Consider the following 13,160-nt stretch of genomic DNA (forward strand, 5'->3'; position numbering starts at 1 on the left):
ACATGCTGTTGTACTCTGATTACCCTAATTTGTATGCCACAATTTGACACATGACAATTGACACTTAGTTACAATGGGTGCCAACATCAAGCACTCCAGCCACATCACACACACCAAACTGCACCACATAGCACCAAACATAGCACAACGCAGCGCACATATTTGGCAATCATTTATTTTAGAGCCAATTGAATTTTAAGTAGTCAAACATGCATATGACATAAGTACGCAGCCACACGCATGACAATGCACCCAGACAGACACACGGCCATTTCATTGTGTGTGTGTGTGTGTGTAGTTATGCAAACACTTGCATCCCGATGCATGCGTCCTGTCGATAAAGGGCTCCAGGACACCCACGACCACTCCCGCACCGAAATGGCAGACTGATCGCCCTTTCAAATCGTGGCCATAAATATGACAAGTTGAATTCATTGAATGGTTTCATTTCATTGTTCCCTCTCCATTGGCGGCGAAAACTAATTGGCCAAACTATTTGGCTTTAACAGCCACTAAGCGCGGGCTCCAGACCACTTCCCCTCCCCATACCCATCCCCTCCCATCATCGTTGTGGATGTGTCGTGCGAGTGTCATCGCAGATTAAAGCCCAGAATTGATGGGGCAATGTTGTCAGTTTTATTGTCATGGCCGCTGGACACGCAGGCAGGAGCCCTAATTCGCTTGCCCCCCAAAAAATGCAGCTCCGACGACGCTCAGGCGTCTTTTTGAAGGTGCCTCCAGGGGATTGGTCATCTAGTCGATGGGCCTGCTCCTCGTCCTGCTGCATCGGATGAGTCCATCGGCTCGCACTCGCAATGTCATTGTTGTCGCTCTGACAAAGGATGCTGGACTCGATGCTGGATGATCCCATCATCACGTGGCGCGTTGGTCCCTCCTTCCGCTTCCTGTTGCTCTTCCTGCCGCACAGCCGCACAGCCGGCTTGCCACATGCCACATGGCACTTGCCACTTGCCGTGGGGCACAAAAATCAAACAGCTTACAATCGGTGGCGGCAATCCGAAGTAGAAATATAGCATCAAGGTGCGGGAATGGTGGCGCAGCCAAAGCGAGAGCCCATGAATAATTCCACTTCAATTCCACTTTGTATATTTCATTTTTGCAGCCAGTGCAACATCATACATCACGGCAACAGCGTCAGCGCCAGACGACGATGGGCCCAGGACGAAAAGGACACAGGGAACGAGCCTGGCAATTGGCTCTCCTCATCGCTGAATGACTGCCTGGTTGACTGAATGACTGGTTGACTGGCTGACTGGCTGACTGACAGCCGAGATTCGGACGAAACATTTCGAGTTCGCATTATCCTCATATTAATTAATAACAATTCATAGGCCAATCCCATTTGGCCGTTGCAGTTAATCTGTGATCTGATCGGCAGATGCAATGGCATTCCAGCCCGCCGGTTGAGCAAGTGCATCCACCCCCACACCCGCACCTCAAAAAAAGTCAACGGGTATCCGCTAGTCGGATCATCGCGACAGCACTTTGTTGCTTTGGTTTTGGTCTGTTTATGCCATCGCTCTGCACTTAAATAAACTTTTGTGTCAAAATTTTATCAATTATTCAGTTAAAATGCATGGCAAATCCTGTTAAAACTGCAGCAGCAGCGGCAACAAAAACAATAACACCATCGATGACAATAGCATCGAGTGCAAAAACCAAAAATCCCGAGAGGGAGGCACTGCCTCCACTTATGGGCGGGGGTTATGGCGGAGAAACCATGTCACTGGCCACATATGGCCATTTGTCAATTGAATGATGGGAATATGAATTTATGGCATTAAAATCTTTTGGTTTTTCGGCCGTTTGCACGAAGTGAAAGCGAAAATGCAGCAAAAAATGCAAAAAAGGAAAAAAGGTCGAGCGGAAAACAAAGAGTTGGTGTGAAAGCGGACAAAAGCTGACTAGGATCAGGAGGCCCGGCAAAAGCGGATTATTCGTAAAAACAAACTCCGGCGCAGAGCGGCAAAAAGATGGGGCTCAAACGGAACGCAATGCAAATAAGAGTATTCGACGATATGGCCAAATGGCATTGTCGCGTACAAGTCAATCGAAAAGAACCGCGATTGCCAGGATGTGTTCCTGAATGCCCCGCCAGCCGACTGACGCAGTGCGTCGCACTGACGAAAGGTCAACTGAGCCGTCGGCCTAATGCCACATTGCACCACTACCCCTCGATTGGCCAACAGGGTTTTTAAATCAGTTTAAAAGTATGCAGCAATTGAACAACTATACAGATTCCTCGGCTGGACCCTATCTCGTGTCCCGGAATCCCTGTATCCAAGTATCACTCGTCACCAAGTCCACAGGACTGCCACCCACCACATGGGCACATGCATGGTGCGGCCATGGGGCGATGGGGAGCTCTTGTCTAAGCGATTTTTGATTACACTTCCGACGGAAATTATCATATATCCTTCTACTTGAATAATTTCATGGAAATGCGCGACAGAACGTTGGGGGCTGGCAGGCGACGCCCAATGCCTCTCTTCTCACCTTCAGCAATTCGACGGAGTGGAGTGCTGGTTTCCCGGATTCGCAGAATCACAGAATCCGCCGCGACCTCTGGCCCAGTGTCGGGAAATTGGTTCGTGCAACGCTGCTGCAGCTCATCGATGGCTGGCTGGGTAGTCACTTAGCGCACCGGGAACACTTTACACTTTAAGCCAGAACCCCGGAGATCCCTTTCTGAAGCTTTCAAGAAGCTGGCATGAGGAGGGGGTGGCACGTAGCAGAAAAGCAGAAAAGGACCCAAGAGGAAACCCGACACTAATTAAAGGCATTTGTTGTAGCAGTTTCATTCAATTAATTATTTCGACTATCATCGCTGTCAATCTTTTTATCTGGAAATCTGCCTGCCAGCAGCCAGGACTAGGACTCGGACTCAGACTCTGATTCAGGCTCTGACTTGGACTCGGACTAGGAGCAAACTTCGTGCTGCGGAGCAGCAGAACTTATTTGTTTTGTCTGCCAGCCGCCGGTTGGAGCAGTCGCCGAGCCAGGTCCGTCCGAGGACTGCTCCTCCCCAGCCAAGTGCTGGGTAATGCTTTGTTTCACGCTCCGCAGTGCGACTGCCTTGGCCACATCCTCCGCCGTGCGTCTCGTTTCCTAGGCACTCCTGCTCGCTGTCCATCATCCGTCAGCCATCCTGCACAGCTACTGTTTTGCAAATTGCCTTTTGTTGTTCAGCGCCGGAGTGGCGTGGTGTGGCGATACCGCCCATCCTGCCCATGTTGCTCATCCTTCCAGCTCCTTACTCGAATATCATCGAGTGCCTTGACAATCGCAGGCTGATTCGCCCGTCGCATTCTTCTTCTTTTTAGAGCCACTTTCTGGCCAAATCTGCGGCTGGAAGCACCGCAGCGGAGGCCGACCGGCGCCACCTGGCGCGTCCTGGCGATGTAGACCCACACGCAGATAGTGTTTGCTTCCTCAATGGGACACCCACACGTGCACGGACGCCACACACATACACACACTGAGTGGCGGTGCCAGTGACCTTTTTATGCAAATATTCCCCAAAGGCAAGCAGGCGGCATTGTGTGTACAACCAAATGGGCGGGGACTGCTCCGGCCCACAAAGGCTGGCCAGTTAGCCGACTCACGTTCGGCTTTATCTGTATCGTAATCTTTATCTGGCAACGTCCATGGAATACCTGCCAAATCATGTATGGCACAAAGGAATGTCCCCTGGTGACCCAACATTAAAGCTGAGCATTCGGTGTTTGCAAAATTGGCCCCAGCTGAGGCACCCACTCGCCCATGTGGGTGTGTCGAGAGTAGTCGTCCTTTAAGATACTCGCACATGGACATGCAACACTTGGACTCCTTGGCAAGGACCTTTTCAGGTCCGCTGTGATTGCTGGCCAACACAGCTTGATCGCCAGTCCTGCGTGAATCCCCTTCACAAGGCCCAGAGATCATTCTTTTGTGCGAGTGTTGCGATGAACTCGAGGCTGGGGGTGGAGCCATGCAGCTGGGTGGCCTGTCAGCTTGGCGGCCCTGATGCAGTGAATCGTGGCAGGACGCAATGCCGTTGGACAAACGACGGCGAACGGTGAACGGTGAACGGCGCTATTGCAATCTAGATTCGAGATGGGAATCGTAAAACCGGAAATAAAACAGGAAAATTAAAAACGTACAAAAGGTGCAAACCAGAGAGGCGCGGCACGAAGGCAGTGTGCGCAAACAGAGAGGAAAATGGCACACGGATAGACAGTCCGACATCCAGGCATTCGGGGTGGCTACTACCAGCTACCAACTACCAACTACCCACTACCAACTACCGACTAGTGACTCCCTGGATTCTAAGAGCAACACATTCAGGCGGCAGGGCCAGCGAGGTAGTTAGGCAAACACACAAAGGTAAAAAATATACGACTCCGAGGGCAATATGTAAAATGAGAATTGCAAAGTGCGGACGGATGGTGAATGGTGGATGGTGGATCGGGAGCCACCTCCGAATCCGGCCCGACCAGGTCCTATTAAAGCCTATAGCCCCCATTGAGCCCATCGAAAGGGACCATGGCCATGGGCGTTTTTATCGCTGGCTCTGTGGGCGACAAGACGTCAAGTGTGCTTTAAAGCCACTACCATATCAGACTGCAAACACGCCCCAAAAGTCAACTTTTGGCATTATTCAAATCGGTTTAAGTCGGCAGCGTTCGATCGAATCGAATCGAATGGAATCACACGGATGTGTAGATGGATGTGGAGTTGGGAGAACTAGTCCAGGGCACGCAATGATGCCATAAACAGCAGCAGAAAGACCAACAACAACGACGCCGGCGAACGTGGCAGGAGCAGCGCCAAAAATGGCACAATACCTCCACTCTGGGAGCGGAGGCGAAAACAATTACTTAAAGCAATTCTTCCGAACCATTTGTACGAAATCCACAAATTAAGGCACTTGCTCCGCAGACAGCCGCAGTCGCACGTATATATGTACACGCTCCAATGGAAGGGGCAATCCGGGTGCGGGTGTCATGACAGCTGTCGAATGTCGACCCCCAGCTCCCAGTACCCAGTTCCAACTGCTCATCTATCTGACATCCGGCAGTTAGACTGTTGGCTAAAAGCCGTTAAATCGCGGTGCAGGAGCCAAAGCCAGCGCCGAAAGTAAAATCAAAGTCAATAACGAACAAGAAGCAAAGAAATGATGAAAATCTCGAAAAAATACAGCAATCAAATGCAATAAAAGTCGGGAAAATAGGGAAACCGGGAAGCTGGGAAACTTGGGGGGACCAGAGGAAAATGTTTTGCTACATAGGACCTAAAGGCGGGAAAACAGGGAATAGGGAACAGGGAAAACAACAAGTGGCATTCTGCATGCAGAAAGGGAAATAGCCAGCGAATAGAAAGGAATTTGCCAACATTGAAACCGAGCACAACAGATACAATATTTCAATGTTGCAGACAGAAAGGAAAAGTTGAAGTTCCATTGGCCGTTGCCAAAGCAGCTCCCATCATTAAATCGCAGCACTTCGCTAGCGAAATGGCCATTTAATCGGCCATCCTGTGGCTTCTGGGTCACCATTTTGCTAGCTGTGTATGGGCAAGCCAATAGAACGTATATGTATCTAATAATGGCCTATAGCTGCATGTTCTAAGCCAGAAAGCCGGCAATCCGAATGCTGTTGCCACACGTATGTGCCACTTCAGTTCATTCTGCCCGCGTTTCCGCTCAATTACCTGTCGCAACTTGGACTGAAAAGTTTTTCCCATCTTCTCCCATTTTCCATTCTGGGAAAGTCTTCAGCGCGTATTGTCCAAAGACTGCCTGCCATTGATTCGAGCCCCATGGTGCTACTCCCTCCTCCCACCGTCCTTCGGCGAGGAGGAGCTGCGTCGGCAAGGATGCGGAGCGCGCGAGGCAGGACGACCCACAGAGACAAGGACGAGTGAGAGTGCAAGCCTTTGCTGCCACAACGTGCTCATTTATTTATGACAATTTATGCGTCGGCGGAGAGCATCGCGGAAAGACAGTACGACAAAAAGACAGAGCGACAGAAAGACAGAAAGACAGAGAGGCGGCAAGAATCTTTATTCATTGATTATTTAACGACTTCTTAAGTGGTTTCTTAAGTACACAAAAAACTCACCGCTTATGTGCGATTAAGCCAAAGTAGACGCACAAGTAGATTTGAGCGTGTGTGTGTGTGTTTGGTTTTTTGGCGTCTAGGCCAAGTCAATGTCAAAGTGAATTGATGAGGCGCCGAGGCAAACTTCTGCCCACCACCACTGGGACAGTGGAGCCTCGGACGACGGACGGCGGAGCTGCGCCACAGCGGTTATCGAGTAATGAGCAACTTAGCCAGTGGCACTTGCCCAACTTGCGCTACCCGTTACGCATTTTCATGCAAACTGCCGCACGAAGGGAGTTCAGAAGAAAAGAAATGGAAACGAGAAAAGGTCAAAGCAACTAAGTCGGGATAAACTGCGACTACTTAAGTTGCTCCAACCAACGGCAGACGGGCAAAGTTTGCGGTCCCTAGCAAGCCAATGATGAAGTTGCCACAGTCAAAAGCGAAAGAAAGTGGCGGCTTTCTTCATATTTTTGTGGGACAAATCAACAGAACTAGCAGCTGCAGCTGGTGGAGTCACAAGCTTCATTTTAGGCCACCCCCTCGCGACGTTTGAGAAATGAACACTATTCATTGACCCAACATTCATTTTCATTGCATACTTTTAGGTTCGCGTGATTTCTGGCTGCCCTCTACGCTCCACAATCCTTACCACAACATTGAATTTCCAACATTGAAAGACTGTTACAACATCCAACAAAAGACATCAAAACGTAAACGTAACATTGAAAATGCAACATTGAAATTACAAACATTGAATATCCAACATAAGATTTGCAGCATTGAATTTGCAACATTGGACATGCAATATTGTATATGCAGCATTGAATATGCAACATTAAATTTGCATTATTGACTTTGCAACATTTTCAAAATAAAATTACCACAATACTAGTTGGTTGAAGTGAGCATGACAAAATCTGTGGAATATAGAAATTAAATTAGATTCCCCCACTCCGCTCACCACTCGCCTTTCCGCCGGGCACGAAAAGCCGTGTGGCGACACTGCTAATTGCGCGAGATTTAAAGAAGACTGCTCCTGCTCCTTGTGGAGGCTGGCTCCACCGTTCCACTGGCGCAGCTGGGTTGTCGGTGTTTGTGTGGCAAACAGCGGAGCGTTGAAATAGAACTTCCGGCGGCAACGGAAAAAACTCTAACGAAAATCCCATCGTAATGCAATATTCATTTTTCTGGTCACGTACGTAAAGTAAATCAATTAAGTTGTCATAAATTGTAGCACTGCAGCCGACGAGCCCCGTACCCAGTCTCCAGTTCCCGGTCCCGCAGTCATCCGACTCCTCTCCCTTCTTCACTGCGAGGACCCCGAATCCCTCCGCATCCCTCCGTCCAACGTCTCGGTCGGGCACTCTATGTACGTATGTATGTGTATAGGGAGCCATACCCTTTGCGCCGGAGTCGCCTGCGTGGATGCTTTTTGTTGACAGGCTCTTATTTGATTTGCGTTCTATTTGTGCAGCAAATTGAGCGGCATTTTCTTTTTTGCGCTACCACCCCTCCCCCCTCCACGACGCAAAGTGTCTCATTTAATCCTCGAAAATGCTCACAGAGCGTGCATATATATGTATATATATATATATGGACATTTTACAATGCGCGACGAGCCAGAAACCGCAGGATTGCTTGCGAATTTTCTCAGCTATTAAGCCATTTCGCCGGCAACTCGCCGGAGCAGGAGGAGCTGTCTAGGATTCCTGGGCACTGACACAGTGTTACTTCGTCCGGCAGCTCCTTGACCACAGGAACTAAACGGTTTAGATGGCCACTTAACGCGGAAAGCTTCTGGGCAAGGCAAATGTTTATTCTATAAAAATGGTGCTCTTCGAGGCACTTTGTTCTTGAATATACAAATATTTCGAATTTCTTTTTGAACAGGATTCATTTTGATCCGAGTCCGTGGAAGGAGGAGAAGTCCAAGGAGGAGGAGGAGGAGGAGGAGGAAGATGAGAGCATTCCACGCTAGACAAGAAATATTTCCAGCTGCTCAATATACAATAGCCAGTTTAATATGAAGGTATAAATTTGAAAGACCCCATTCCCAGACAAACAATTTACGATGACACATTGTCGTCGTATTTTTCCCAGGCAGGACCACTTCTCCGAAGCTGAAGCTGGAGCTGAGCTGATGCTGATGCCGGGGCCATATCCAAAGCATTCCGAGTAACCAATTCGCCGTTGTCTGAACCGCACGCAACCCCGCAGAACCCCACCCATTTCCATCCAGCTCCACCCAAGTCCTGGCCGCAGACTTGCCGCACTTTAGTTAAGCTCAAAATGATTGCGTATAATTTGGCAGCATTTAGTGGCTGGCGGGGCGGATGACAGCGACCGAGTCCCGAAACGGGATTCCTCTTTTATTTCAACAAGGATTATTTACTTCGCCAAAGATTCAATAACCATTTTGAAATGAGCGCAATTTCGAGGGGCTTTCGTTCCGTCGTCGCAGCATAAGCTCTGAAATAATGTGGCATAAGGGCCCATTCCACTTCACTCCACTCCGGCTCCGCGTTACTCGAATCCTGGGCGTCCAGGAAAATGGGCCAACTAAATTAGACGTTTTAGGAATACCCCGCTCGAGCGGAAGTCCCTCATCCACGCGCTGTGTGTGGTGTGGGTGGCAGGACAGCCCAGTTACAGGACAGCCAGCTGGTGACTCATCCCTGATGACTGCCACTGCGGCAACCACACACTTATCAATTAAAAGCTTTGCACTGAAGCCGCCGATAAAACCGCTGTCAGTTGAGCTCGGCAGCGAGTTAATGGCGTTTTATCAAGTCGTTTTCGGGTTTTGTGTGCAATTTTAATTAAAGTTGATTAAATGCCCATGCCGTGCCACGGGGCCACATGCATTATGAGCGGCTGTCAGGGAATGTCGATGTACATCCCACTTCACCAGCACTGTCACCAGCAGGATGCTTGTGAAACGATCCCTATCCCTATACCTATTCCAATCCAATAGCAGCTCCTAGATGCAGTCAATCACTGTCTCGTTTTGGGTTTGCCCGAATTAAGGAAATTGGACTTCATCATTTTAAAACGTCCATCAGGACAGAGGGATATGCATGCATAGGTGGCGGCTGATCAACCGTCACAGATTGAGGATTGAGGATTGAGGGCACCACCACCGATTGAATCTGACCTGGTCAGAAATCGTGTAATTGTTGAGACTATTAAGGAAATTAGATTTCCCCCTCTACTGTTCTATTCCCTTCCGTTCTGTTCTGTTGAGTACTCCACTTTTTTCGAACTCCAGCTGGGCATTTGCAATCACGTTCTTCACTCTGCCACTCCGGCTCCAAATCGCAGAGCAGAGCAGAGCAGCGCTGCGCAGCGCAGCCCCTTGTGGCGCCTCCACGTTTCGAAATTCGAGTGCAGTATGCATGTACAAATCTAATAATTCTTTGCCAACTGTCACTCCATTAGCGGCAAATCCAGCGGAATGAAGAACCGACGGACGGAGCGGGTGTTGGACAACGGCCAGACGAAGCCACTTCCTGCTCCTCGTCTCCTTTTTTAAGGGGCGCCCAAAGGTCTGGAGACTAAGGAGGTCAGAGATTTGGGGCATTATGTGTAAGCATGCGTCTGGAGCTGCTGCTCCGCGCCCCACCCCTCCTCCTCCGGCTGCGACTATGCCAATTGGTCCTTGAGCGACGGTATTTGTGCGCGTGCATCGATCTTTCGTCCCAGCGTATCCCTGCTCCTCCGTCCGAACGAAGATGATGGGCAGTAGTAGTCGCGGGCAGTGGCGTAAGCACATTACTCCCACTCCTTTTCCTGCGCTCCTTGGGCGTCTGCCACCCCTGCGTACGCCACTGTGTGTATGTGTTTGGATACTATTTCGAGGTTTGGCGATTTATTTTGCACAAGTTTTAATTTCCGGCAAATTTCCTAGTACAATTTCCCCTCTCAGAGCTTGCCACGGTTGCGCTTTTCCCCACTGCACTCACAAGTGGCGCACTTTGTCCCGCCCCCCGACAGACACCGCCCACCCACCGCCCACTTCCCGCTTCTATAAATTACCCTAAGATGGCGACATGGCTCTATTTGGGCCATTGCGTACTGGATGTGTGTTGGTGCAGAGGGAGGGGGGTGGTGGGTCAGTGGGTTCAGGAGTTCGGGTCAAAGCACTCATACATTGTAGATTTGTGCAATTTTATGTAAATTAGGCAAGCGCGATTCCAGGGGCTTCTTGGCATCGCCATCGAGCAGTTTCCACCCGTCCGTTCGAACTGGCAGCTTGGCAAGGTCTTATTTCTGGCCACGTGCCACTTGCCACGGTGCGCAGATAATCACTTGATGGCAGATTGATGGGCTGTGCTCGCTGACGAACTGCATCACTGTCCAGTGGTCGCGATGCGAGCTCAGCGAGGAGCAGATACAAAGTGCCCCGGGGCGACGGAAAAAAACCGAATGCCAATCATAGACAATAAAGATTGCAAATTTTGAAGGGGCCAAGTGGCCCGTCGCCTGCCCAGAACACGACTTTCTACTTTCTGCACCGGTTTTATTGCCCCATGCAACATCCACTCCACCATACGCCAGCCGCCATCCTCTCCACGACTGGACCATTCGGATCGGCGGTTTCCCAGCCTCTCGACGGCAGACATGCTGTCCCAGGTCGGCCGTTAAATGAAAATGCCGATGCCGGTGCCGCCAAGCCGATGCCAACGGACAAACGGCGGCAACTTGATCTGGCCCAAAAGCGTTTGATTTGGCTCGGGCCAAAAGGCCACACAGTGCTAAACAAAACGTGGTCGAAAAATGTATCAAAAGAAAAAGCGGGAAGAGAAAAACAATTGGCATTCAATTGACGGCAATCATCGGCAGTCTGAACCGTGATTTCGATTCGGCTGCAGTTACAGCACATACTCTACGAATGTACATACATATGTACATACATACGAGTATGTGCCCCAAACAGGAGGGGCACCATTCAGGCGGCAAGGATCGCCGAAATGAAATCCTATTAGGGGTCACTTTTTATCTCTTTGACTAATCGCCGGGAAGCCGGCAAACGGGCAACCTCCATCAACTGGCCACGGACTCGAATTTAATTCAATATGTTGATGCTGCTCCTATACTCGCACTCCATGCCGACGACGACTGGATACCCTTGCTGGAATCTCCGGGGTACGACTGCTTCGCAGCCGCCCTGTGCCCAAACTCGAATATGCAAATTATAGTCTATTTGCTCATTCTTATCATTAAAAAACCGGTGGCGCCGGCAGAAGGAGGCAGAAGTCAACCAAGCCAGAAGGCAAAGTTTCATTTCCGTTTCGTACAATTAAACTTGTTAAGTTGCCCTTTATTTCCAGCCTTGGGGCCCTCGGCCTTCGGCCTTTGGCTGCCAGCACACGCTGCTGGCCATGCAACTTTTTATTTACTAGACTTCCGATGAAGCCCAACCAGCAGTTGGAGTTGGAGCTGGAGCTGGAGTGCAAGTGGCAGTTGGAGCGGAAGTAGAGGAGTCAGTGGGCGCTGGAAGAGCTGGAGGTGGAGCGTTTGACGCGGTTTGGGCTGCGCCCGTAAGTATATCTTATTATCAGTAGTTGCCACGCCGAGCAGAAAAACATTGGCCAGCAAGGAGGCAGCCTACAAGAGGCAGGCAACCCGCCACCGACAACGCCCCTGCCACCGACCAGCAGCCAATAACTTTGGCCATAATTCATCAGTTGTGCGCGCTGCAAAGTCCTTTCAACTGCTGCTCAGTTGCCAAATATGGTTTTTGTGCTTGCCTCTGCAACTATACCATACCATACTATACTGCACTCGCATATTTTTCGGGGGCTCAGTTTCGGGCTCGGGCGGGCCTGGTCTTTATAAGTTTATATATCTGTCTTTCGCCGTGTCTAAATGTGATACATGCCCACGCCACAAGTTGCTAGTTTGCAGCACAACAGAGGCACTGCACTCTCCAGCTCAGCCCAGCACCACCCTAATCCTCCAATCCTGCAATCCCCTGCAATGCCCCCCGAAGGATGACAGGAGCGCCCTTCGTACCGATTCTCCCGTTCCAGCTGACTGCCGCTGTTCAGCTTGTTTCAATTTTTCTGGCCAAGTTGATGCCGGGAAACAGATTGTTTGCTGCAAACACAGGGCCGACAACAAGGGCAAAGGCGGCAAAAAGTGTCGGCGCTGCAAATTTTCCTTAGCAGCTTGAAGTTCTTGCCTCCACGGCGGTGCATCCACGTCCATTCCACATCCACATCCGCCTCCTCCTCCTCGACTGGTGGCCATGCACTCTTATCTGCTGATGGTGTAAATTTCTTAAAGTTACCAACTTGTCCGTTGTTGCTGCTCCTGCTGCTCCTCGTCCTTATTTCGTGGGGCGTCTTTTGGCAAGTGGCAAGTGGAATGTGGCAAGTGGGTAGTGGGTAGTGGGTAGTGGTCGGTCGCTTTTCTGCTCCTGCTGCTTTTGTGTCTGGGCCCTGCCTATTATTTTGCTGCTTTTCCGCCTGCGTGGGCCCTAGAAATAATACCGCAGCTAATTTAGTTAATAAATCATGGAAAAACGCTTCGAAGGCGTCGACTTCTCGGCTCCGCTTGGCAGCCATATCCGTTCAACCGTCCAAGGTGCCTCATGTCGCTTTACAGGCTGGATGCACCATGGGATGGATGACTGGCCGGCTAGCTAGTTGGCTGGCTGGCCATATATCACCACCGATGAGCCGCACAAGGTCGCGTAATTATCAGCTCGATTAAACATTCGCCGCGATTGCCATCGAATGGGATTGAAACATTATAGAGCAGGTGCTCCGACTGGGTTGGCCAAAGTAGACGCTACTGACGCATTGCATCCATGTGGTGAGCTGTGAGCTGCTCCTCCTGATCCCCCGCGAGATCTCCTGGACCAGAAAGCACTTTGTAAATGGAACCTGCTGCCGATTGGTGGTGGGTGCATTGGCGTGCATATTTGCCGATTTACATTGCGAATTTTTGTTTAAACACGCGCATGCAGATCAATCAGAGTCAGTCTTGGCCAGCCAAAGCCTTTTGGCCCACCGCTCCGCCCACTTTCGCCCACTTTCGCCCACTTCC

The sequence above is a fragment of the Drosophila simulans genome, chromosome X (genome assembly GCF_016746395.2).
Source record: "Drosophila simulans strain w501 chromosome X, Prin_Dsim_3.1, whole genome shotgun sequence".
NCBI classification, from domain to species: Eukaryota; Metazoa; Arthropoda; class Insecta; order Diptera; family Drosophilidae; genus Drosophila; species Drosophila simulans.